Genomic DNA, 27,031 nt, shown 5'->3' with positions numbered 1-27,031 from the left:
TGCTGTGTTTTGAACCTAAATGTGCATCCCCGTTGCAAACAGGAGGAGGGGCTGTTGTTTGCAGTTTAGAGTTCCCAGGGCTGTTTGCCATGGCCAAGGGAAATGTTTACTACAGCTGTAATATGTTACGTGCTGTTGATTTTAATTGCTTTTCAAAATGTGAAGACAACTGTGATATTTGGAAGAGATGGGAGAGCTGCACTAATAAGCTCTATTCTACAGCAGATCTAGTTCACACTGTGCCATGCAGGCTTCTCTGCAAAATTTTGCCAGTACCCTGGGGAGTAGGGAAGGAAAGGATGGATCTCAGGCATGTCCTACCCAGCCAAAGAAGTGAGCCTGATTAACTGCACATCTTGGAGCTGTATCAACGGAGGCCTATGTGCTTTCTTATAAGACCCTACAGTAAAAGCGGCTCACTATAGCTACAGAGCTATGGAGCTACTGCATTAACCCTTATTGTGAGTAAAAGCAACCCTGAATCTCAGATTTGGCAAAAGTTATTTGGTCTGATTGTGAACTGTCCTGGCAATTAGTGGCATGGGTAGCCAGCCATGCACCTTAGTTGAGTGCTTAGAGGCGTTCCTCAAACCTTTGGGAACAGTCCAGTTCTAGGCTAATGTCCATCTGGAGGCTGTTCCCAAAAGATTTCAGACCCTGGTCCCAGATGGTGACGTATGAAGGAAATTCATTACTTCCTTCCGCTGGGCAATTGGTATTCTGGGATTTTGACTCACCTAGAAGTGGGTTGGAGGTGCAGTGGGGGTGTTGATTACAGCTGGGCGCTCTTGAGTGATGGGAAATGTTGCAATTTGCTTCATCCAGCCCCTTGGAATCCAGATGCGTAGGCTTCTTCTTGGGGCTTGTGTGGAGTCTCAGCCCCAAACGTGGAGTGCGTTTCTCACTAGCAAGAGATGAACCAAATGTCAGATGGTTAGGAAGCTTTGCCTCAGCAAAGCTGTACCACACAGACCACACAGCCAGGTGTTTTTTTTTTTGCAGCTGTGAGCAAACCTAGCACTAAAATCAGAAAAAACATCAGCAAGACAACTAGTGGAAACTGGCAGATTCAAACAGAGCAATGGAGCAAATCTATACCCTGCCGCTCCTGGATAACCGGATACTTTACAATAAAACTGAATGTTAATAGGATTTTCAGTCATGACTCCCAGTTTCTATTTCTCCATAAGAGCTAGGTGTGACTTCTCTGTACGCAAGGTGCTTAGCTCAAACTGCTGCACCAGAAGTTACATGTCTATTTAGAAGTACAAGTGGGTCACAAATACAGACTGAATTTCAGAAATGCTCGAGTTCCCAGTAATTTCAAAGCAAGCTGTGGATGTTCAGTATCTCTCAGGAAAAAATAAAATAAAATAAAATCAGTCTGCTATTTAATTCTTGGGAGACTGACCTCAAACATGCTGGCTCACCTCTCATTTGACCTCTCTGAGACCCGTTTTCCTCCTCTAGATTATGTAAATAATGATATCTCACCTTGTAATTTGGCTGAATAATACTATGTCAATACTAGATGTGATTAATTGCTGTCTTTCTCACACATCAGGAATAGGCAAATCATTGATTTCACAATTTATAAAGATTTTGGCTTTTGAACTGTTTTATTTTGACAAATGGGTTGTACCGAAAAAAAACCAAAGTCTTGCAGTTACATACCTTGGTGAAATTATAGCCAAAGCCTTACTGATACGAGTGTTGTCTGTGAATAAACAGGCACTTTGTATTTCTTTGCATAAACAACTAGGTGCATGTCTGAACAAACAGAGACAAGTCCATGCTGGCCAGCATCACCACCCAGTCCCAGGTGCCAGCGCAACGTGGGACTGTGCAAGTTCTACCTGCCAGGGCGCTGCATGCAGCTCCCCTGCCCCAGGGTGTAGCTGCCTGGGCTCCAGCTCTGGGCTGACAGGGCTCGACTGTTACTTCTGCTCAGGAGCAGCGCTGAAGCTGAGTTGAGGGTAGGCATGTCCCTGGTCTCACACCTCCCTGCCTTGCTCAGCTCGTGGCCTGACCTCAGACGTGCCTCTACAGGCTCACCTGGCAGCTGGGCGCTTGCCCGCCCTGCTTGCCAATGCTGGCCGACAGTGGTCCAGCCTGTGTAGGCACAGCCCTGCCTGCCCTGCGGGGAGTCCCTGCTGCCAGCTCCTTTCCCTGGGGCTGCACCTGCCCCTGCTGCTCCCTGGCACCCAGGGCTTCCAAGCAGCCCTAGTCCCTTCTCACAAAGGGATCAGAGATGCAAAAAAAGGTTTCCCAATTATTTTTTAGCGTGAACAAGCAAATCATAGAATAGTTAGAGTTGGAATGGACCTTAAAGGTCATCTAGTTCCAACTCCCCTGCCACGTGCAGGGACACCTCCCACTAGAAGTAGGTTGCAAATATATTTGACTGGTTTGGATAGGCAGAAGCCCCGTCATGCCTATGATGAGCTGGCTTAAACTTTATTGTGAATTGATACAAAAATTTGTGTTTAGATGGAAGGTTTTCCCAGAAACTCTGCTCTTACAAGGCAGCTGCCTAGCTGATTCTTGTAAATGAACTATGTCTAGGAAATACACAACAAAACTTCCTGTAATCTAACGTGGGGACTGCTGAGTGCTTTCAGCACACGTACACACCACCAGCTCCTCGCCGCACACAGCTAGCCGGCGTGCTGCAGTGTCTGTAGGGGTGTAGTGTGCACAACACCTGACTCACCGAGACAGCCCCAGTCAGTCTGAAACAAACCCGCCTTGCCCATTACACTGCTAATAAAGATGCCACCCTGGCATCTGGGCCACACGGGCCTGCCTTTGCTAAGGCAGACGAAGCCATGCTAATGAACACCAACTGGCGTTCACCTGGTGTCATCCAACCCCAGTTAAACACCCTCAGGAGAGAGAGCAAAGTTGTAACTCACTGTTGTAGGCAATGCATTATATATCTATCTAAAGAAGAAAAGACACGCGGCAAAGCCTCTTCACTGGCTCAATAAAGAGATACTCGATGTCACTATACTGAATAGAAGATTCAAAACAAATCTACTACCAGCTAACAATTTAGACATAGATGCTTAGAAATGTTACTTCACTTAGCTTGTACTTTTTGAGAGAATGCATTGGGTGCTCTGTTTGTCTTGTGTTTGTACAGTAATTAGCACAATTGGCTTTGACCTGTAACCAATGTTCCTACAGCTATTCAATAGCTGAGGCATTTAAAAGATACCAGAAAATTGCCCAGTGCAACTGGCAGATAACCTCACTGGTTGTCACAGGGCAGACTAAGGACTGGATAGGACAGAGATGATAACTTTGAAAGAAAGGTAGAGGCACAATGGTAGGATAGTTTTGTGCCGTGCCTATACCCTATGAAATCTGAATAAAAAAAGAAAGCTTTTGAATAGTTGCTCTGTTTTAAAAAACAGACGCTATTTACCATATTGACCTAAAGGGAGAATGATGGAATCCAGAATGACCTGTGTTTTTCCAAGTAGCTTAACTTAAAAAGAAGCTAGACTTCCTTTTGGGTAAATACAGTAGTCAAGAATCAAAACTTGACAATATTAATGGCGTAACCCAAAGCAAAAAATATGTTATTTCAGGCCCATGTATTTCAGTGTAATATACTGAAATAATCTCAGCCATTGCATGATGATTGATTGCTGAGATTTTCCATATTATTAGTTTTACTCTGATTTACTCATTTTCTATATTTATACTTTTATAACACATTTTGGTGTTTCTGAGGCTAAACACTTTTTTTCCGGTGTCTTCTCTAACTAGTCATAGCTGAATGATGTGACCGATTAAAAATGGATTACGCTGCATGGGGTATTTCCATTATGTCTTGAGCCCGTGCCTAATAGCACCGTTTTTCTTACTACAAAATATTTTAGCTTCCTTGAGGAAGTCCAGTGACAGAGATGCAAACAAAGATTAAATTATCCAAACACAGATGCTCAAAAGCAAACATACAAGAACCTCAATATGAGGATCCTTAGAAAAGTAATGACTAAATTTGCTGGAGAACAAATATTACAGAACAAATATAACAAATAGCAGATTCAGGGGACATGCTGAGTCTCAGATTTTGTCCCTAGTTATCAAAGGAAGTCACTTCATAAAATCCTGTTTCTTAAAATGACCGACTTCCTCTGTGAAACAGAGAGAGGCTTTTTGTGTCATTTCATCATTTGGGAATGTGCTCCAGACCAATAGCTGTGATCGTCAGAGAACTCCTTTCAATTTCCAGCCCAAACATACTCGCAACCAGTGGACACTGTCTGTACAGTCTGTTCCGGGGTCCCCCTAAGTGACATTTCTTGCATAAATAGCTCCTGCCCTGTAAACGCCAATGGAGATGTACATCTTTTCCATCCGGCAGATGGTCATCTTTGTGACCTAAATAATTCTTCAAATCTCTTGAAACAGTAGTATACCCTCTACTCATTCAGTGCCCAGTTTACTACAAACTCACCTGTACATACCCTTGTTTAATACTTCTTGTTTCCTTGGATCCTCTGGTCTTGTCTCTGTATTTTTAGCTTTTTGCCCAAGTAAACATTGCATACAGTGTTAGCAGAGTCACCAGCTAGGTGAAAAGGAAGGAAGGAAGCCTCCTCCCAGCCTTTAACTGTATGCTAGGCCTTCATCTTCCTCTCACAGAAGCTACAGATGACGTGGCCCATGAACAGTGTTCAGCTAGGGAAGAGATCTTCAACTCAACAGACTGATGCTTGTTGAGCCTTACAGACAGAGAAGTCATTGCTAACATTCCTGACTATTATCAGAATTTGCAGTTACCTGCATTGAAAGATCATGTTTTAAGATGATGATTCAGGGAATTAATTTTAATAGATTTGGTTGGCAGTGAAAATAAATAACGTCTCTACAAAACATTGCAAGAATCATAAGGACAGACAAACCTTAAATTCGTAGGCTGGACATTTTAAATAACCTGACGGTAAAGAAGGTGCTTACAGCCAACTTGTGAGTCAGTGGCAGAGCTGGTAATAAAACTTAACTTTGCAACTCATGAATCAAGGGTCCCTCCAAGGCATAAAACTGGCTTCTATGGTAAAGCAGCATATGTGTGTTTTCAGAGCGAGAGAAGAGATGGAAAACCATGCTGATCACCTAACTTTCAGTTACCAGCCAGGTCAAAAGGCAGGATGCCAAACTGGGTAGATCAAATACTTTCATCTATGATGACACTCCTGTAAGCACGTGAAATATATAGCTGTCTTAACAGGTTCTGTAATGGACTAGACCTCTCGTTATCCAGGCAACTTGAGTAGTTGCGTCATTTATAAGTAGGTATCTGTGAATTTCCCAGTTGATCAAAAGCAATTTTTTTATTAGCTCCTTGGTTTTCCCTCATTCTTGTCTTAGCCTGAAGAAAAGGAAAACCCCACACTGCCACATGACAGAGCAGGAAAACAGGCACAACAGAAAGCCCAGCATTGCTTAATGAATTGGGAAAGGAATGAGAATACCTGTCTCGTAGCTTTTTGTTTACAAGGTCCTTCCTCCAACACTACTTAGAGAGCACACATTTGCACTGCTTTTCCAATTATTGGGCACCAAGTATCAAGGAGCAGATTCAAGCAGGAAGCTGAGGAGGGTAGTTTTTAATGTCCACTCTGTGTGTATGAATAAGATCCGTGTCGCCCTGTTTTGTCTAAAGTTACGTTGTCGCTTTTAGGTATGAGCTAACTTTACAGAAACCAGATTTAAAGTAACTGAATCTGTTCACACTTCAAGCTGCAGCAGCTTCATTAAATGAGTTCACCACTCAGCTAAACAAACTGTACCTTTCTGCTTACTGTCCTTCTCCAATACATATATCCCACAATAAAGTAAAGCACCGTAAATGTAAAATGATTGAACACAGTGAAAATGCTCTTTGCATGCCCATGTCCTAAGGCACTTTCTGCCTTAGGAAAAGAAAAAAAAGAACTGAAAAATCCTTCACAATTAATTATGCATTAAAGAACTTCAGTGACTCACTCATTTTAAGAGTACGACCCACAGATTGTACAGTCAGTCAAATAGGTAGGCATTCCTTCTCAAAGGCTGATATGGTATGAAAAATTACTTAATCACACTACAGTAGCTTCTGAACGCAACTCTTGTTGCAGCAGCCCACAACCTTTCTTTAGTTCTATAGGAACATTCTAACCCTCAGCGCAAACAAATATAAGGCCTGAGAACAGGTGTAAAGATAAATGAGTTAAATCAATAAAATTGGAAGTTGCTGATCAGTTGAGCACAGAGATTATGGTTTCTCTAGAGTCACTTACTTGAGACGCTGTCAGTAATGAAACTGGAATGCAATATCACATAGCATGTGAATCAGCACTGTCAAACACATCCACCTTTCCACTGACGGTTGTGTACAAAGGTGCTAGCCTGCAGCCAGAGTTTCTCAATTTCCACAGAAGAAAAGGAATCATTCATTCCTTTTCTCATTAGAGATATCCTTCCCCTATAACATTCAAGCCCAAATTTCTATTTCAGACACCCTAAAGCATGCAGTGTTGAAAGCACACAGAGTGTTGATGTGTCTGAGTCTTATTTCTTTACAACTCCATTAACAGTTTTCAGGAATAGATTTGGATCAAATTATCTGCACCACCAACTTTCTTCCCACCAGAGTAGAAGGTGGGAGTAGAACTGGTCTTCTGGTTTGGGAGCTCCAAATATAGCTAGCATGTTACCAGGTATTCAGCATATTACGATATACTGCTACTCTACATTCATGAAGCCCCAAATAGAAGAATGTACTTGCAATACATCTGTATCTTCCCATCTGCAACAAACTAGCTCCTTGAAGGTTAAACACTACTTAAGGGAGGAAGGAGATAAGCCATCCTATAAAGGAAGCCTTTAATCAGCAATAAATACAACGAAGGAAAGTAAGATCATCCTGTTGGAAAGCAGCATGAAAGGAAACATGGAACCATTTCCTCCTAAAGCCACACGCTCACCATGCTGTTCACTTCCAGGGCAAGTATTTAGCTGCAGCTGCTCAGAGTCACATTATCAGTCACATTATAAGGTGAGATCAGCTCCTACTGTTTTCTGTAGAACTCATGCAAAAACTTGATACCAAACTGAAGATGTTTGATAAATCAGGAGAGTGTTTCCAAAGATGCACCTGCATTTTGGTGATTTTATCCCAGCTGTACTCATGCCATAGACAACAGAAATCTATGCAAGCAAGGTTTGGCCACTTTACCTATTATTTCTGTGAGTGGTGACACAGAATTGAGCAGGAAATGCACTGAGAACTGGCAGGAGGAAAGGCCATCTTCCTGTTTAATAAAAACGCTGCCTGACCCAAACACTTTATTCAAGAGCCTCATGGCTGCAGAGGTTAAAATGCCCCAGAGACGGAAGGACACTGAATAACTTAGGGTTTGACAAATTCACCTCCTGAACGTTGTTGGTTGCCAAGAAAATTCATTCTGACTCACAGGCAGCCATATGTATTGTTCTATGAAAGGATATGAATATGTGTAGTACTTGCATTGATGGCCCTTACAAGCAGCTAAAAATTTCCAGCACTTTTAGTAGATTTCTATCTGTCCTGAAGAATAGTTCCGGTTTGCAGAGGAGACCTCCTTAGGCTCTCTGAATGCCACTTGTCCAAAAAGACCTGGTGGGCAGCCTGCCTGGGAAAGAGAGCAAAAGCACGGAAGCGGAGGTGACCTGGTAATGTGTCAGCAAGGAGTGGCAGGCCTGAAAAAGACAGTACAGAGCCAAAATGGGATACAGGCACATAACCAAAGGCCACTTTGCTAAAAGAGTTCTGCCCTGCAGAGCTCTGTTTTTTAAATCCTGTGCAGCAGAAACCCTGAGGAAACACGACCTGACCTTCCCAGGGCTGATGCTTGGTGACTGACAAGTGCTGTTGACACAACTGTCAGGTTATTTCATCACAAAATTTGCCTCCTTAATTGCTAAATTTAGTTCTTAATTATTTCAGAGAATGGCTGACTTTAAAGATCTGCATGTTTGTCAAGATTATTTACAAAGGGAACAAAAACAAGCCTTAGCAGCGTGGATGTTTAGACTCTTCTCTGTTAAAAACACCTTTGGCTTTGTACATCTAAATCATCTTCTATCCTGGATAGCAGCATGCTGAACAAAAATTTTAAATCACATCCGATGAGGATATGTCCCTTATATCTGATAACTTACCACTTCCCTGGAGCCCACACTCCAGCTGTTGATGTCTGTCTACATAAGGACTCAAGCATGCTAACGGTATTTGAAAGGGAGACGAGATAAATGTCCAAGACACACCGATATAAAGCAGGGATCAAAGAGGTATCTGCATCCCCTCAAAGGCTGGATCAGAGAAAAGATTTAAGAGCCCTTCTCTCTTACTGGCATGGGCAGGGCAGAACTGCCCAGATTTGGGACCCAGAAACATTGCCACTCTTTATAACTAAAGGACCTCAGCCTAATTTTTTGCTGAGAACTCACGGGTTGTTTTAATGTCCCCACAAACTATTTGGCAGCAGCACAAAGGTTTCTTCAGACAGCTGCGGGATATTACTGAGCACTTCATGCTCCTAGCAATGCAGTAATTCCCTAACCACTATATAATTAAGGGCTTTGTTGAGGTCCAGTGACATATTTGTGCATTTGAAGTGCTGTACCTTGTTTCATAGGTCAGACTGACACGCACCAAGAAACAAGCCTAATTTCTAGACAAACTTTTATCTGCAAAGGTGGATTCTTTAATGGTGCTTCATAGCTGCTAGAGGTGTAGTCCATCCCCATCCACTTGCCCTCCCCTTGGAACTTAACCATTCTCTGCATTTGCTGTTAGTCACCATTAAAGCCCTGGCACTCAGCTGGAGAGCTGCCTTGGCTCTCTCGAGATCAGAGCAGCTAAACATTGAGCCTTTTGTTCTCACTGCCCAGTGAAAAGAGAACGAAATTCCTGAGTGGATGATTCTATCTTATTTGATCATCGTTTATAATTTCTTCCTTTGTTTCCTGTCATGGATTTCCCTGGGAAAGAAACAAAGAAGCTTTCCCTGCCTGGTGTGTGATTTCCCTGCCCTTCTGCTGACAAGCCAAATGGTTGGTGCTGACTGGTGATAATATTACACTCTATACAAGAGGCAAAGGGGAAATGATCTGTCAGCACTCAAATAATAAAACTTGCAACTGCCATATTTCACTGCTCATGACTTATTTGTATTTCTGTCTTTTCAGAGCCTTTTTCACCCAGGAAAATCCTAAAGAAATTTTAAAATAGGTTGAAGAATTAAAGGCTGATTCTACCAACTTTTTGTCACACAGGTGCTTCATGAAAATCTGCGCTAGAATCATGGGGATGACTCATACCAATATCTGCAGAGGCAAACATCATTCTTCTATTCTAAGTCGTAAGTACATTTACTGAGTGCACCATATGCATTTTCTGCAAGATGGGAGGTTACACCTGTAAAACAGGCATCAAAAGAGTTGATAAAAATTTTAAGCAACTTGAGTGACAAACGCAGGGCACCTTCAGATGCCTAACTTTTTGTTATAAGTGCCATTTCATGTTTCATGTCCCAGCAACATAAAGATATGAGAACTACTCAAGATGTTATCGATACTCTGCATTTTTCCAGTTCATCATTATCTGTTCCTTTCATGTACAGATATTTCAGAAGATTTAAGAAATTCTGTCTCAAGCTTTGACACATGTAGAAAGAAAGATAAAATATTGTCTAAAAGGATTTTAGATGAATTTTCCAAAAATCTCACACACAGAAAAAAAAAAGAAAAAAATATTTTGTAATCAGAGACTAGCATGTTAAATAAAACTCACAAGGCAGTATAATTAAGAAGCGATATTCTGGGCAAGTATGGGCATTCCAACCTGCTGGTATAGTAGAAACTATAGACTGACTTTTGTACAGTGACTAAAACCCCTTGAGGCTTAATGTAATTTAACCTGCTTTTCTTAAGGAAGTATGTTCAGTGTAGGTTTTGGCAACATTTTGTTTTTCACACATGATGAAATAACCAGCAAAACATCCTGCCCTTTCTCACACAGATGAAATAAACTGTATGATTTCTGATGATATGAGAGTTTTTCTCCTCAACAGAAGATTTTGAAAAAAAAATAATAAAAAAATAAAAAAACCAGAGCAAACCCCAATCTAATCTCCATTGAAAACATGATGTTTGGTAGTATATTCATTCTTATGGGAACTGAAATGAGATACCAACTTCTAAAAGATTTTTGGGTGGGATTTTGCATATCCATTGTATCTGCAGTTTTGGGTGTTTTTCATAACCATAAGTAGCCACACTGACTAGGATGACTTAAAAAATTTCAGTCCCTCACTACTCCATGTCTTTCTGGCCTATAAAGGAGGTTGGGTAAGAAAGGCACAGGGCTGGAACACATTTCGTTCCCAGAAAACATTTCTGATTCTCTCATGGATGCTTTGCAAGACATCTGTCAAGTCAGCGTCAACCTGCTGCAAAATCTAACTCTGGGTTTATGCACCACCTTTCCATCTATAAAATGAAAAGAGTGCCTTTTCAGAATAGAAAGTCTTCAGGGCAGGGAGGGTGACTTAGCAAGTACTTGTAAATTTCATGGCATTTTGGAAGCTTGGTTTCAGCACTGGCCTCCAGGCAAAACCTTAAAGGTAAGGCAAGAGATAATAATAAACTTTGCTGCAGCTTCCCTGTGAAGCATCTGGGTGCTATCAGTGATCGTTATCTGACTCTCTTGTCTGTTTGATGGCTACTGCATTGCTTGCAAAGTGCTAAGAGTTTCATATAGCCACCTGAAAAAAAGTAAAAAAATTCAGATAACTGATAGCAAAACAGGTGTCAAAGGCCTCTGATCAAGCCCAACACCTCTCCAGCGGAACAGTGCTACAGGATATGCAGTTGTTAATGGAATTTCTGAAGATCTGTCCAGAATAGGAGAGGCAAGAGCTCAATTTTTGCTTCCTAGTGAGTAGTGACACTTGGATAAGTGAGATCTGTTTCCGTGCAAAGGAAGATGCTAAGCACTTAATAGAACAATTTGCACGCTGGCCTTTTATTGTCTTGTCCTGTGTTTCCTGTCCTCTAGATGTGTAAGTAATACATAAGTTTTTCTGGGTCCTTGTACCATCAAAAAATCAGAGCTCCCTTTCAAACAAGTTGTTTGGAAGTGGTCAGGCAGAGTGAAACTGGAAGAACAATGACAGCAGGAACTACAGACTGAAAACACCTTTGTAACATAGCTGTACACAGAAAGAAGAGAAGACCTAGGGACTGTCATTCAAATAACTAGATCTGGAGAGGTCTGAAAGAAAAGGCCATAGATACAGCTAGTCCTGAATAACAACTGTTCTAAAATATATATTTCTGTCATACAGAAGAATTTAATTTTATTTTCTCTGTCTGTAATATTACTTCTAACTCCAGAAGGGGTGGATAGAGTGATTCTGGTGTAAGATGGTGTATATGAAACTTATTGGTGTTCTAGTTTAAAATAAGTGTGCTATATTATTTTAAATTACCTGTATATAAAGTCAGTCTGCAAATTCTCTGCCATCCACCTTCAAACCAGATACAGCATATCCTCTTAAGTACAAGGAATCAAGAACTGTTAAGTAGATAATGGTCTCAACATGAATGTGCTTGTAGCAGCAAAACCAGTTTCTACAGGGAGATGGACGTTCTGTGGGTGCTGCCATTGAATATTGTAATTTTGATGGGATTGCTAACATGGGAGTCTGCCCACCCGCTGGCAGCTTGCTGAAAACAGATGTCACATGATACTCAGATACTTAGTTGACTTTTTACTTCTATTTCAAGATACCTCCCCTAGTTCAAGTCTGAGCCAAAAGACAATAAAAATCAAGTTTTTTTCAGAATTAGGAACTTAGTATGCTTTATCTTCCACTTGGGAAGATGCTTTCTGTGTGACTTGTTCATGCAGCTCAGTGATCAGGCAATAGAAACATCAGGCACAAATTAATTCTTATTCTTTTTTTGGTGACAGTCTCACCTGCAAGCTGTGATGGTCGTGCCTTTTCAGGGGTTACTGAAAGAGCAAGCCTTGCTATGTGAGCTTCACTGATGACTGGGTATCGTATCCACACACATACTCGCATTACTGCACATTTCTGTTTCTTCCCTTAAGCTTTGGAAGTGCTAATGAGAAGCTGAAGTGCTGTGCCCTAGCCAAGAGTACATAAACCCCAAAGAGTTCAGGTTCTAAATAAGAAAGAAAAAGTAAAGAAAGTAGTGGGTGAAAGGAAGCATTGGTAGCCCAATTTGGTAGATGAGACTCAAACTAAAGAGACATTAAATGTCAATTTCAAGAGGTACATACACGCAGCAAGACCTTCAGAGGTAGCTAGACTAGTTAAATTCTTGAACTATTCAGTGAAAGAGAGCTACCTGCAGGTAGGGTCAAGTTCCAAAACACAGTTCCTCCACATCCATAACTGGAAGTCAGATCTGAGGCAGGTTAAAACCAGAACACATCTCTTGCACCTGTGACAAACAGAAGCTTAATATGGTAACTGGCTTTGCAGGTAGCTATGGGGTGCTGAGTCTGGCTTATGCTATAAAGCAAATACTCTGGCTGGCTAATTCTCTACAGCTCCATTAAGCCACATCTCTTGCAGGACACAACCATTCTCTTCCTGGAGAAGACCCAGAATCTCTCCTCCTTAAGCTTTAGCAAGCTACAGTTTTATTATTACAAAACACCTGGGCCCATGTGTATTACAGCACTGTTGCTATGGGCTAGCTAGTCAAATCAACATACCGTCCAAAAGGAGACCAGCAGAGGTCTATTTTCTGGCTACTTTGATGTGTGTTGAGTTCATGTAAGAATCATCCCAGGTTCAAGATGGAAAATCCTAAGTACTCTGGAATCCCTTGAAACTCTGAGCTTTCAACTAGCTGTGTTCCTTGTCCCATTAATTCTTGTATCTTCTTATCATTCCTCCTTGCCTCACCAGCAATCCTCCTTGCCTCACCAGCAATCCTAGAGATACGGGATATTAGCTCCAGCTCTGCAACTGTGGGTGAGCCAGACTGCCTTGACACCTTGCAAGAAGTCTGTGGGAGAGCCTGTCTGCATCTTCTCCACAGGTTCTTCTATCTCTGTACCACACCACCCATTAGTTCTGTTTCCCAGGGTGGCACCGACTCACTTGCTTTATATTTAGCTACAGCAAGTCTCATGATATTTCAAAATGTCCTCAGGTAAACTTACTAACTTCTCTGTCAAATCCATGAGTCAAGACAGACAGCTTCTACTGTCTCACACGCTAAAAAGAAGCTTAGTCCTTAATAGTTTTTTCTCATCAGAAAAGCCCGTGTATTAGATGAGACAACCACACCTACCTTAACACATCTGCTTGTTTGAGCTTTTCTCAACCAAACAGCCAATAAGCCTCCAATAACCAAAGGAAAGCACACACAGAGCTGCAATACTCTACACTGCAAAGAGAGGTGGATTATAAGCCTCTTCTTTAGCTAGATCTCAGGACACAGGACAGATATCCTAAAAGTCAGACTTAACTTCTCATTGCTAGGGTGCCTTCCACAAACAGTCAGAGCTGGAAGAAAAGCTACAATCCCAACAGGTTCCCAAGGTGTACCAGTAGAGAAGGCAGGATTTCTGCATAGGTTCCATTGTGTTACCAGTGCCTTCGCTCCCCACAACCTTGTAATCTCAGTTCTCTTCACAGAGATACAGGTAAAGATATCTTGGAAGTACTGGCTTCCATAACACATAACGGTGTGAATGTTGGCCAGGATCAAGGATCAGCATGCCCAAATAGACTAAGGAATGTGGGCATCTATGAGAGATCTGTGAAAAGGCAGCTGCATCTGGGGAAGAGCTAACACTGAGTAGGAAACAAAATAATGAAGAGCAGGTGTAAACCAGTAAGATATCACGTAGAAGTACAGGCTGGTAGACTTCTTCTCTCCTGGATATAGATCCCAGCTCATTTATCTTTATCCCTTCACCCATCCTTGCCTGTTTGCATGATCCTTTCACACAACCAAGAAAGAGGTGGGGATTCATGAAAGGCAGGGTACCTGGGACGCAGTTGACTGGAGAAATGCAGTGAAGTGTCTGTGGAGCAAGATAGAGGATAAGACCATTTCCTTCCTTGGTGGATCAACACCACTTGCTACCCATCTCTATGTATTCCTTAGGGAGCTGGCTGGTGTGCCTATATCCAAACTGAGCTCTGCAAAAGCCAGCAGGAGCAGCTTTCTGCAAACCACTGTCTTGTTCCATGTATACGTCACCAAGCTCTGCTTTCATCACAGCCCACTTTCTTTCCCAAAAGCTTTCAGTACCTCCAGTCCCAAGTGGAGACAATGATCTGCACTCTCCTCTGCTTGCACTCTGGGGATGTTTCCAGATTCACAAACATCTTCAGCCCTCACATAGAGCCTTTGAGGAGCCCTTCCTCAAAGTTCACACCGCCTATTTAATCGTTAACTCCTCTCACCTGGACGCAGGGCATGTCTGCATTAGTACGTGCTCATTATTTTATTATTTGCTTTCCTGTTTTGCTCATAACTTTCAAAATGGTTTCTGAAAGATTTGGCATCTCCGTTCCCTGCTTACCTTAATGGGGACTTTGACTTGTGATGCTTAAAGAGGCAAAAATCCCCTTCTGAGAATCAGGCATGTTTTCACAATCATTCTGCCTGTCTAGCAAACAGGGGTGTTGGGAAACATCTCAATTACAGTGTGCGCAAGTGCTCTGTAAGAGCAAACGACTCCTCAGCTTTCTCTAATGTGTTAATAGGTCTACTATAACTGTAAAAGGGAAAAAACTCAACAGGAAAGCCAGACATGACCAGTTCCTTCCTTAGTCAGTCTCACTGACTTCAGCCCTGCCACTCTGAGCCACCAACGGCAACAGAGAAGGGAACAGAGGGGAAGTAAAGCTGGGGCAATAAGCTGCACAACACACACAGAGCTTACATGTTGCAGAATGAGACATAGGCCCAGGCAAGTCAGAGCATCACTCAGGCCTGTGAACAGCAACTGGGTGTTGCCAAAGCCCAAAAGCAGCCGCAGGCAGGTCTGTAGTGGTCACAGCACCACGCTGCATGGTATGGAGTGAGAAGGTCCCAGATTAATGCCTAGGTCATGAGACTTACCAAGACAGCCTATGCAGGCTGATTAGGGCACGATTCTGTTTCCCTCCTTGTACTTGCTGCTTTTCGATGCCTCATTATGTCAATAACACAGTGTAACAGCAAATCTTTCCAAACTCACTTTTCAACTCATTTTTTTTGAAGTAGGAAAAAAGGGTGTCCCATCTGTAACTTCTTATGCCTCATTCTCTTTCTAGCAAAAATTAGAATGAGTCTAGAAAGCCACAGATTATCTACAAAATTCAGTCCATCAAATATCTATTGTTTTTCCTACCAACAGACAATGTATAATTTCTGTAATTTTGTGCTGGTTTTAGCCATCTGCCAGAAAAGAGCCCTGCGATGAAGAATGGGCTTCTGGGTTGCAATTCTCAAATGCATCTGAGACATGCAGGCACTTCTTTTTGTTTCAAACTCCAGGGGAGTTCAATGCAGAGCGTGCACTTGTGAGAGCAGCTACTGAGAAGTGCCACCCCTCCTGCCAGAGTCTGCACCTGTAACATGGGAAATATATACCTTTCCTAATGGCAAGGGAGTTGGGATTGAATTAAGACCTACTTAAATGAAGGCTCCACTGGACACTTTTAGTCAAAGCTGATGTCTAAGAGCTAACAGCATATTAAGATATTTCAGGAAAGGGGAGGCAGCTCTACTGGTGTTTGCATTCCCTTGCAAACTCCTAAAAAGCATACAATTACATTATTTTTTCCCAAGAAATGTACTGCATTTTTTTTCTGACACTTGCACACACAAAGTTGTGTGTCTGAATTGATTAGCTGTCTATTAAAGGATTTCTAAATCATAATTTATAGTTTATACTATTACAGGGGTCTTCAAAGCCATATTTTCAATAGGCCATAGTCTCACAGTTATGGGACAACTGGTGTGTATTCACGAGTCACTTGGTACAGCCAAGTGGCCAAGTGCCCTCTAGCTTGCTAGCATCGTCCATCAGGAATCTGGAATTAAAATTGAAAGAGTCCCTCATTTCAATTTTGTTTCCTTGTCTAAAGGGCACAAAAATATGAACAGAACTTCAGTGGTATTGGAATTGTTTCTTAACCACCTGGTGATGACCACCAGTAGTCCTGCTGATAACCCAGAATCAGTTTCTCTGTGTTCGGAAGGACCTGAGCTTTACTGAATCAAAACAGAGTCCCAAAGACTGAGACTTTTGATCTTACCTTAACATAGTCATATGTACAGTGCACCTGCAAAGGAAATAAATTTCATTCAGATTTGCAAACCCAGGAGTAAGCACTCTGCATAGTTATTTGGTTAGCTAATCCAGCCAAAGGAAAACTTTGCCTGAAGGAACATGTCAGCAGTTTGCTGAACAAAGGGTGCTTGTGTTCCAGATGAATTTCCAGCCTTTCTCTGGTTAAATCCCTGACAAATGCTCCATAGGCCAACTTCAGTTTGTAAAACAGGTTCTGACTATGATGGTTCATCATTAATCCAGTTATTAGATCAATTCCCAGCTCTATGTCAGAGCTGAGAACATTCAGTATGTAATTGGACTTTCCTTTTCCGCAAGTCTGGTGTTTATTCGACCAGAAAGGTCACTTTCATGAGCATGAGGAAAAAAACTTGCATCTTGTATAACTCAGGGTTATATAATAATTTTGTGGCTGAAATCATAATGGTGATTTGCTATTTTTGTTGCCACAAGACAGATGCCAACCCAGCTGCTCTGTTCTCCCTCTGGGAGCAGCCTCCCCTCCCCCAGTGCCACCATAAGGAGACGAGACATACAGAATAGCTGAATATTGTAGGAAAACAACCTGCTGTGAGCCAGATACTTTGGTCCCCCAAGCCTGCGTAGCGCTATGTGAATGAGAGGTATCTAGATACTGCCTTTGTATGAGCAGTGCAAAGTTGAAGAAGCAGCTCTGACCTCTCCTGCACTGGAATCATTCCTTTCTGTATATAAAAAGAAACAGGGAATGAGTCAGAAATGGGGAGAGAGAATATGGGAAAAGGAGAGTCATGTTTCAGACCAGGAAAAGGATGGGGATGGAACACAGCTCCACAGACCTGAGCAGTTATTGCAGCTGTCCCTGTCACGCTGCTACACAGCAGCACAACTTGAAATGGTTTCCTGCAGCATACAGCTAAAAGCCAGAGAGGCACCCTGAAAGCATGTGAGTGAACAGTAGAATTACGCCCCAAAGTTGTTGTGAAAAGGAGCAATTCCTTAATCACTGCTTGTCGGTTATCCCAGTCTGCCTCGCCCTTCCTTGCTTAATGTGGCCTCAGGATTCTGGCAAGGAAATTAGAAAAAAATAATAATCACATCTTCCCGTACTAACTATGAGTATTGCAGCATACCAAAAGCCCAGGTATAACCTTTTGCACTTTATTCTGTATATAAGAAAATTTATTTGTAAATGACAAAATCTGTTTTTACTCACTGCTTGGGAACTTGGAAATGAAATCTTTGTCTAAGTGGTTTTATTCTGTCATACGTTCACACTGGCTTATTATTGCAGAAGAGCAGGCAAGTGCTGAGCTGAGAACATTGGTTTGCCATTGTCTGAATGGTCACAAAGTGCTGAGTTTTGCACAAAATAACTTTTTACTTCAAAGTTTCTCAGAAGATCCAAGTTGTTTGCACAGGTTTGCTATTCTAGGGTTGCTTACAAGTGCGGAACTGTAGAAGATGTGCTTGTTATTACATGAAAGATCCTAAATGTTAGCAGGTTGTTTGGGTTTTTGTGGGTTTTTTGGGGGGGTTGTGTTTTTTGTGGGGTTTTTTTGTTTGGTGGGTTTTTTTTTTTTTTTGCATGGTACCAAGTATCAATTGTACTGGCAAAACCCAACAAGTAACCAAGCCCCCTAAAGCCCTCACTAAAGCTAATGCCTTAATTAATTCTCTAATTTCCCCACTTTCTTGTGGCAAACATAAGAACTGTAAAACAAAGTTATGACATTTCCATTTAAACTGCTGGACAAGATAAAAGAATGGAATTAGAACAATTACATGTTAAGTCTTTAATGAACAATTTCTTAACCTATTTACAACTAACTACATAAAAATCTTAGAAGTATTCTTCTGATGAAGAAAATACCTCTCAGTCATCTCTCAACTGCAGGTAAATTCTGCTCTCACTTGCACTGCATAAACAAAGTAGCTCCACTTAATTAAACTCCTGTGGTATCCTGAGAAACCATAATTTGCTGCTCAATTAAAAGAGCTGAACATTATAGATCAGATGCAAATGACTGCCTTATTACTTTACAGAAAGGCTTTCATCCTAAAAAAATAGAAGATCCAGCACCCTTCATGCACCGTTACGCACATCAGCAAGCACCAACTTCTTCTTCCTCATTTTTAACATCCTCCAAATAAAATGAGAAATAGGAATATACAGGCAAGAAGCTACATTTTGGATCTTATGAGCATAGAAGATACTAATAGAGGCAACAATTTTTACAGGAACTGTGTGCTCTGCCCTAAGGCATTTCAATGCAATTTGGGCATTTAAATCCCCAAGATGCATATCAAAATATCACCTTTAGATAAGAAAAAAACAGCCTAAGAATCATTTACCTCAAGGAGAATTACATTAAGCAGTAAAGTTAGAACTGTCATAAAAGCAGCAGAGCATTCCTGTGGCAAAGTTCTTGGAATTCCTTTATAAAATTTCAAAATATTTTATTAAAGCGGATTTGAAATTATTGCTTCGTAATGGACAGGTATATGCCTGTGAAGAAGCCCTGCCTTATACATGGACACATAAGTTTAGAATTATGGATGCTGAGCTAGTCCCTTCTGAGATACGCAAAGATGGTGCAAAAACTGTCACAGAATCTAGAATTTTATTCTTTCCTTTAGAAGTATTTAGTAATTTTTTATTACCCAGAACTATAAAACCTGAGGCTTTTCCAGCTAAGATGATATTGTATTAATGTTGTCAACAAGAAATTGCTGCCTCTATGCTGTTTTCAATTACTGTACAGTTGGAATTAACTATTATGACATCTGGTTGCTCTAATTTGTGTGATTCACTGAGTTCACTGTCTAGCAATTTGGTGGTCAAGCTCTGAGCAGCTAGTGTGTGAATGGGCACCACACTGTAACATTCACCCTTTGACTGGTTTTGCAGCTAAGCTCCTTCTTTTCCACTGCCTCTTCTTTTCTGTGAGCCTCTTCCTTCTACTGGGCAGCCTCATCTCGTTTCATGGTCAATGCACACATTTTCACTATACGTTTCCACATTGCTTTCTTTCATTGCATGTTTTCATGGAGTGATGTCTGGAATACTGTGGTCTTTCCGCAGTATTTGTGAAACGCTGTTCATCCAGTTCCTAGTGGGATGTGAGCTTGGATATGGGTAAACAGAATGTAACCAACCCTTCATATCAACTTCCTAGTTTACATCAAACTTCTACTGACTCTAAACATACGTCTGCAACTGACAAAATGTTTGCCCATTGTTTTAGAAATATTTACAAGAGGAAGTGATAGGAAAGGGGGAAAGTGACCTATAGGTAAGTGTCTTTTTGGATAGGTCTGCCATTTAAACAGATGGCCTAGGACGCTCCCTCCCTCACTGTGCTGTGACACTAAGAAAAGCCCTGTAGATGAATAGCTGATGGAACTGCAACTGTACAACCTGCCTGACAGCCCCAACTGGCTGTGTCCATAACTGTCCATACCTTGGAAAACGTAAGGATAACACTGGTTATGGTGGCTGGTGATACAGCACCACACAGTGTGCTCAGGACTGCAAAGATTCTGTCGCTGCTGGTGGCAGTCTCTCCTTTTAAGTTCATATGGCATTTCCGTTAACATCAGCCTGTGGAGCGACTTCTGAGGACAGGCTGTGTGTCCCTACCAGTACCCGCCATCCAGGGCCACGTCCCTCATTTTGATGCAGTGAAGCTGACAGTCAGAGTGTACCCTCTCCCTGGGGCAGAGGAAAATTTGCCCCCGTTTTTACAATCCCATGCACTACAACTAGGTCAGTGAATCACACGGGTGACTCACTGCGGTGTCTGTTGATTATAAGCTGGTGAGTGCTTGTTCTTCAAAAACATTGCTGCAGAGGCCAGGACTTCGGGAAACATGTTTATAGGAATTTTGGTGGTTTTGAATAAGAAATGGGATTTACAAAAAATTAACTGAAATCCATAGAAAAGCAGATTCATTCATGTCAACTCATTCTCTGGCTCAATTGATCAATGCCCAAGAGAGGAAGACAGGTCACCAGTTCAAGTTTGCAGTCTTCAGCTGGCAAAAGTTTGCATCATTACTTTATCATGACATGGTATTACCCTGCTGTAATATAATGTATCATACGCTGCATCAATCAGGATCCTGACATGACCACAGGGAGCAAAATTCTCACTTCAAATGCTTTAAAAAAAAGATTTTGCTTAAATTAATGACATTTTCAAAATACAGTATTTTGTGGGTACTAAGATTTCCTGTCTGAATCCATACTTCAATCCTTTTTCCAATAACCAGGAAGGTAAAAAAAATATAACTGAGATTCTCCACTGCTCCGATACACCAAGGAACCTTGAAGTAATAGAGCAACCGCAGAAAGTCTTGCCATGAATTGTGAAATTTGGCAATGCTGACAAACTGGGGGGTGGTTTGTTGCTCCCTCATAGTTAGCTCATAGGAGCATCCAGCCAGGCAAGGACACTGAGTTACTACACAGACTCCTTTGGGCCCACTTTGTGACATGGTGTCTATGTAACAACTCAAATGTTTCCATGGTTTTATTAAACACGACCAGACTTTGAGCAAGCATGAACTCACAATTCTTGGGGATTTTTTGCTTTCTTTATTGTAATTTTCAAAGTTTCTGAATGTCTGTGCTGCTGGGGTGGGGGTGCAACATTGCCCGGCAGCTAATTTTCAGAATTCTTCAAATTCTGTGTATTCAGTCTTAGGAGAAAGGAGTGGCTTGCATGACTTGATTGTGACTGATTAAACTGATTAATTTACTCCTTTCCCAGGAGTATAGCGCCTTGTAAGTGGGTTTGGGAGCAGAACTTCTGACTTTCCTATGCAAGGAAGAACTGTGACATGTTCAGAAGGCAAAGAACAAAAAAAGGCAATCATCTAAGCAACGCAGTGAATTAGAAACCAAATTGTGCAGAATAGTCCTGATCCGCCAGCTGCAGTCCTGACTGCTGTCCTCAAACTCTGCCTGTCAAATCCTTGGGCTTTCAGACTTGTGACAGACACATCACTTCCCCTGCAGACCACTTCCACTTACTAACAACAGGAAATTGTCTCTAAGAGACACGTGCTTTGCTTTGAGAGCCAGCTTGGGCAGCCTGTAGGAAGGAACACTTCCTCTTGGAGCTCTTCAACCTAGTGCTCTGCCATGCTGGTTCTGCTGTTTTGACCACTGTGTCTCCTTCCCACTGCAAATGACCATGACTAAGATAGGTTCATCATTGTAATATTCATTTGTGGAAAGAAAAAAAATAGCCCACCAAACCATTAAAATGCAACATATATATATCAACACTCCTTTGGATGTACACTGAGCTTGCTTGCGTTAGCCAGTAACAGGTTCTTTATTGGTGCGTCCTCTATTACACTGTTACTGAGGGGCTACTGCATAACTAACACATCCGTGCACCAGGTCTGTTGCAATGTCTGCAGAACGCGGATTCTTCTCAGCAACACACTGATGTCAGAACTGCCAATGACCAACAGTGCCTGGATGATGGTTTGGATGACAAAAGTTAGGTCGAGCAAATTTGGCACACTCTCTTGGTAAATGTAACAGATTTGTACATGGGAGGAGACCTGGTCCCGTAAAGGGCACGCTCCCTAAGCCTTAGCCCAAAGCTCTTTACTAACAGTGAAATAATAAAACAATTACTTAGAAGCACCACCTACAATGCCACTCACGGCCTATTGTTACATCTGACAGCTGCATTTCTATTACAATAGATTGTTTTTACTGGCTGGGTTCTCTTGGCCAAGGTCTGATTCAACCCAAACGGAAAGGAAGAATTCTAAAAACTCTGCAATGCTGCCAGCTCTTTCTGTAGAAAAATGTTCTCAGGGGATGGGGAGGGGGTTCAAATGTGTAGTGATTTGACGAACTCTTGACAGTGAAGTCACAGTGAAGAAGTGACAGCCTGTGACTAAGGAGATCAATCACACAATGGTAATAACAAGAAATAGAGAATCTCTACTGTGAAAAGATGGTGAGGCAATATTTTGAAATGCCATTGATGATCCAATGCCTATTCTCAAAAGAAAGGATGGCTGGAAAGCAACAAGTGGGTTTTTGAATGGGAGCTATGAACAAAAAACTTGAATATGGACATGAACATAAGACTTAAAAAAATCTCATCTATCCTCCATTGAGGTGTTTCTATCTCACCTCCTGGTTTTGCTTAGCTGTCATGACTGCAAGAGCAAATATGGCAGAAGGCAACAAAAATTTCCCCAAATACAAATCCTCTGCACTACATATGTTGCTCACTGCATTGTAGCCACTCTAATAAATTACTTTTACCCTGAACATCTGGCTGCCCTAATGTCAGTGACAGTGCTGGCACTTCTCCATCTGTTGCAGCATTAGCAGTCCAACTCCATGGTATTCATGTTCACGAGTTTTGACAACTTTATCCTGTAGATTTGCATGGCTGAGTAGGCAAGCTGCTAAAAATAATCAAATTGTTTCTACTCTACCACAGTCAATGAACAAGAATTTGAGGAGAAATTCCTAAAACCGCCAGGGTTACACAGTATCATGATGAAGTATAAACACTGCAGACTTCTTTTTCCAGTTAAAATACTTTAAATGCATAAAACATGGTTCAGAAATGCATTTGATCAGATTTTTCATTTCCAACACACATGACTTATAGGGAGGTCTGAAAAGGCGTGATTTCTTGAACCAAGACAATAGGCATTTTAATTACACGGTGCATTCATACCATACTGACTTGATTATAAGGCAATCTCAAATTTCAGATGATGTTTAATTTTGGAAGATCACAGATGAAAAATGAAGAAGAAATTACTAACATTTACTTTGTTTTGCTGCTATACAGTCCTCCTGCCCTTGCAGTCCCTGTACTATGTACACAGGGGATCTTCCCCTGTCCTGTGCGTAGCCCCACACAACTGCTTCCCCTCCTGATCCCGCTGGGCTCCACACAGCTGGTTAATCCAACCCTCTGTACCACGCTGCAGCTCCCCAGAGCTCTAGACTGAGACGATGCTAACAGAGAAGAGGGAATGCAAAAGGGTCACCCTGATTATATAATTATGACTGAAGAAGGTCAGGCTACTTATATCCCTCACTATCTTCTCCAACAGGGATTAGAAAATCTACATCTTCACAGGAATGGGAACAGGCTAAGCAAACAGGATAGTTTCTCCCTAATACTTTCTCAGCCTCCATATATTTTCAGTTTCATCCTGTGTGGCTGCTAGGTTTTCACCAGTACCTCCCAAGCCACGTAATTATGAACCACACAACAAGGGGCTTCAGCTAACACACTGTGCTACTGGAGTAGCATCAGCTCTTAAGTACATCTCATTTGAGTTAATTGCAGAAATCCATTCTGCTCCCAGGTAAGCATAAATCCCGCTAACAAGAGCCAACACAGCTTTGTCAAGAACAAATCATGTCAAACCATGTTTCCTTCTGGGCACAGGAAGCCTACTGATCTCTGCAAGGAAAGGTAATAGATCTATTTTCAGCACAATCCTATATGATATTCTCATAGGGAAAGTAGTGAAATACAGCCTAGATGGACACTGCTATGGGGTAGTCCTACTATATGGAAAAACTTACATGCAGTAGTTGTCTGTGTTTTGCTGGCAAATGGAAAAGCCATTTAAGTCAGTTCCCTGGTACTAGCCAGTTTTTTTAGTAACAATTTGGATGATGCTTTGGAGATAACAGTTATAACATCTGTCACAGTGCAACACTGGGGGGAATTGCAAGCACTCTGCAGAGCAGGACCAATGTTCAAAAATATTTTGATTAGGATAAGAGAAAGTTCAAATGCAGTAAGATGAAATTCAAGAAATAAGAGCACAAACTACCACCCTTGAAAAGAAAGCATGAAAGCACACAAATTAAAAATGAAGAATAATTGCATACTAGCAAAAAGCAGTGAAGCATTTGGGAAAAATGTCACACACCGATAGGGATCAATAATGCAATGGCTACAAAAGATGTAAATCTCAGTTGGTTCTAAATTATCAGTTTTGTTGTGGATTAGAGAAAGGAGGTGAAAATCCAATGCTTCTCAGTGCTGGGGAAGAGGAGACAAACAAAATAAAGATGTAGGCAAAATGAACAAAGTCCAGAGAAGGGGAACATGAATGATAAATCAACTAGAAAATAGGAAAGGTTGAAAAAATTGGGGTGATAATCTGGAAAAGAGACAGCTATGAAGGACCACGAGGGAACACAAAAATAAAAGGCTTCTAATATGTGAAATGATGTTATAAAAAGAATAGTAATGAACTCTTCTCCGTCTTTAGCAGTAGGGAAACAAAAAGTAAGTATAATATGCAGAAGATGAGAATTAGTACAAACACTGCAATACTATGGAAAAAGCTCTTAAAGAAGTTAGCTGGGGAGGTTTTAAGTCCCATTCACCAGAGTTTTGAACAAAAAGTGTCTCAGCAATTTATAACTGTTTATATCTTTTTATAATTAATACTACCTCAGTGAGAAGGTTACATGACCTCGCAAGTTCCCTTTCATTTTCACAATTCTGAGATCATTTTAGTCACATAGGAAAATACAAGCACAGAAGTGTGGTGACTACCCTAAACTGAGACAGACTAGAAAGAGCCAAGAGAGAACACAGATCATGAGATTTTGGATTCTCTGCTGTAAGCAATACCTCTTCTCCCTACCATGTACACAGCAGTAAGCACTGAGCAACTTGATATGCATTCCCGAAACTCTCAGGGAAATTCCCAGCTTACTCCCCCTGTTTATACACTATACATTGAGTGGTAAGACTGGTAACTTATTGTTACTGAACATCAGATAACTGTGGAACAGTTATGGCAGTAATTCTAAACAGTCTCACATTTTTATAGGGATTATGGATAGAGAATGCGAGGCTGCCTTTGTCTGCCAAGGACACCTATTCCTTTGTGGTACTTGTAGATGTGTGAAAGAATATGTGACTCCTCTGTGTCAACATTTATAACTCAGTCTGCCCACCGTGAAGAGAAGAGCCATCGCAGCAATGACAACCCAGAGCCGTACCTGAATTCCACTTTGGGCATGGAGGCAGCTGTTTGCATTCCTTTTCTCAGTCATCGGTAGCACAGCCTCTGCAGGCTGGCCTGCACGATAGACAAGTAGCAGATTTCTTATCCTGGCACACAAAATGTTCTCCAGAGCAAACCAGGCAAACCTGTTTTTTGGGTTTTTTTTAATTGCCATCGAGTTGATATGGGTTGGGGTTTCACGGGGTGGGGTTTTAGAAACTAGTTTGTCCTTGACCCTGTCCGATATTTTCAAAACAGCAAGACAGGTGGAATAGAAATTATCCCTATTTAACATGCAGGGCTCAAATACTAGTGAAGATCAGTTTAGAACTTCAGGCAATTTTGGCAAACTAGAAAAACAACAACAACAAAAAAATGCCAACCTCTTTTGGCAAATACAAGAAAATGAGCTTCAATGAGAAGATGGCACAGGCTGGGATACTACTGCCCTGCAGCAGTTCTGTGGGAATAGATCTCAAGGTTATAATCATTCACAGGCTAAAGATGAGTCAATAACATCATACTGCTGTGAAAAATGCAGGCATTGTACTCACGTGTCTACATTGGAGTACGGCCTGTACAACATGTGAAATAATCCTGCTTCTCTACTCACTTAGGTGAGTAGAGAAAGCCCCAACTTTCTCTTACAGTTTCGTAAAGCCCCAGCTGAAACACGGGGTGTAGTTCTAGGTGCCCAAGTAGAACATGGGCCGGTAAGAGACAGAAGGAGACTAACTAATGTATTTAGAAGTTCAGAAAACACTGCCTGTGAGCAGAGATCAGATACACTGCATCGATCATGGAAAAAGGCAGGAGAAAGGATGTAATAGCAGTCTTAAAGTACATGAGGAGTGTAAAAATAAAATGTTTAAATGCCTGAGGTAGACAGGTCAAGAACTAATGGATTTCAGTAGCAGTGACTGTAATCCAAGTTTTCATTAGAATAAACTCATGAGGAGCATACACTGTCTCTATTACCATAGCTTTTTTTAAAGCAGGTAAAACAATGCCATAGACAGTGTCACCCTGCTTTTGGACAGAGGGATGAACCCAAGGTTCCTTCGAATATGATTTGGTTTATAATTTAATGAAAGAAAGAGTAACACATGACATTGTATTGCAGATGGCTCGTTCCTGAGTTTAAGACTATGAAAGAAAACAAATCTAAAAAAGTGATGTACAACCCTCTGCCTCTCAGACAACTTCCTTCTCACAAGACCATGAGGATGTGAATGTTATCAATTCCTGTTATGATATGCAGAAATATAAAAATACTAACATGGGAAAATAGAACCTCAAGCAAATCATCCTCTTCCTCTTAAATCTTTGACACAAGTTCCTTCTGTCCAATACCACAAAACATAATTTCTCTGGTTTATGCTTGTTACAGAAACAGAGAAGTGTTCGACGCACTAACTGCAAATCTTTCTAACAAAGATTATGCCTTCCAGAAATTAGTTCCTTGGCTAACATTACAATGCATTACGCAGCCCAAAGCCTCTGTGAGACACACTGTCTTCAGATACCTAGGAAACAGTTAATCATTTAAATTTGCTGTGACTGCAGGTTTATCTAATTTCCCTATGCCTCAGTCCCTATTTCCTGGGAATATTGCAAGGTTAAAACCATGACTGTCAAAGA

At 41.4% G+C, this 27,031-nt stretch overlaps 1 protein-coding gene across 5 annotated transcripts in view; it reads right to left on the bottom strand.

The window, feature by feature from the left end:
* CAMK2G (calcium/calmodulin dependent protein kinase II gamma) overlaps window positions 1–27,031 on the bottom strand; it is a 254,088-nt gene that overhangs the window by 136,643 nt on the left and 90,414 nt on the right. For all 5 annotated transcript variants that reach the window (XM_074591309.1, XM_074591307.1, XM_074591308.1 and 2 more), the window contains one exon: window positions 738–904. The gene's annotated coding sequence lies outside the window, so the exon portion shown is untranslated. The remainder of the gene's footprint in view (window positions 1–737; window positions 905–27,031) is intronic.

The sequence above is a fragment of the Larus michahellis genome, chromosome 6 (assembly GCF_964199755.1).
Source record: "Larus michahellis chromosome 6, bLarMic1.1, whole genome shotgun sequence".
Classification (NCBI taxonomy): domain Eukaryota; kingdom Metazoa; phylum Chordata; class Aves; order Charadriiformes; family Laridae; genus Larus; species Larus michahellis.
Note: the sequence above shows the minus strand (reverse complement) of the source record. Positions and strands in the feature narration are given on the sequence as shown.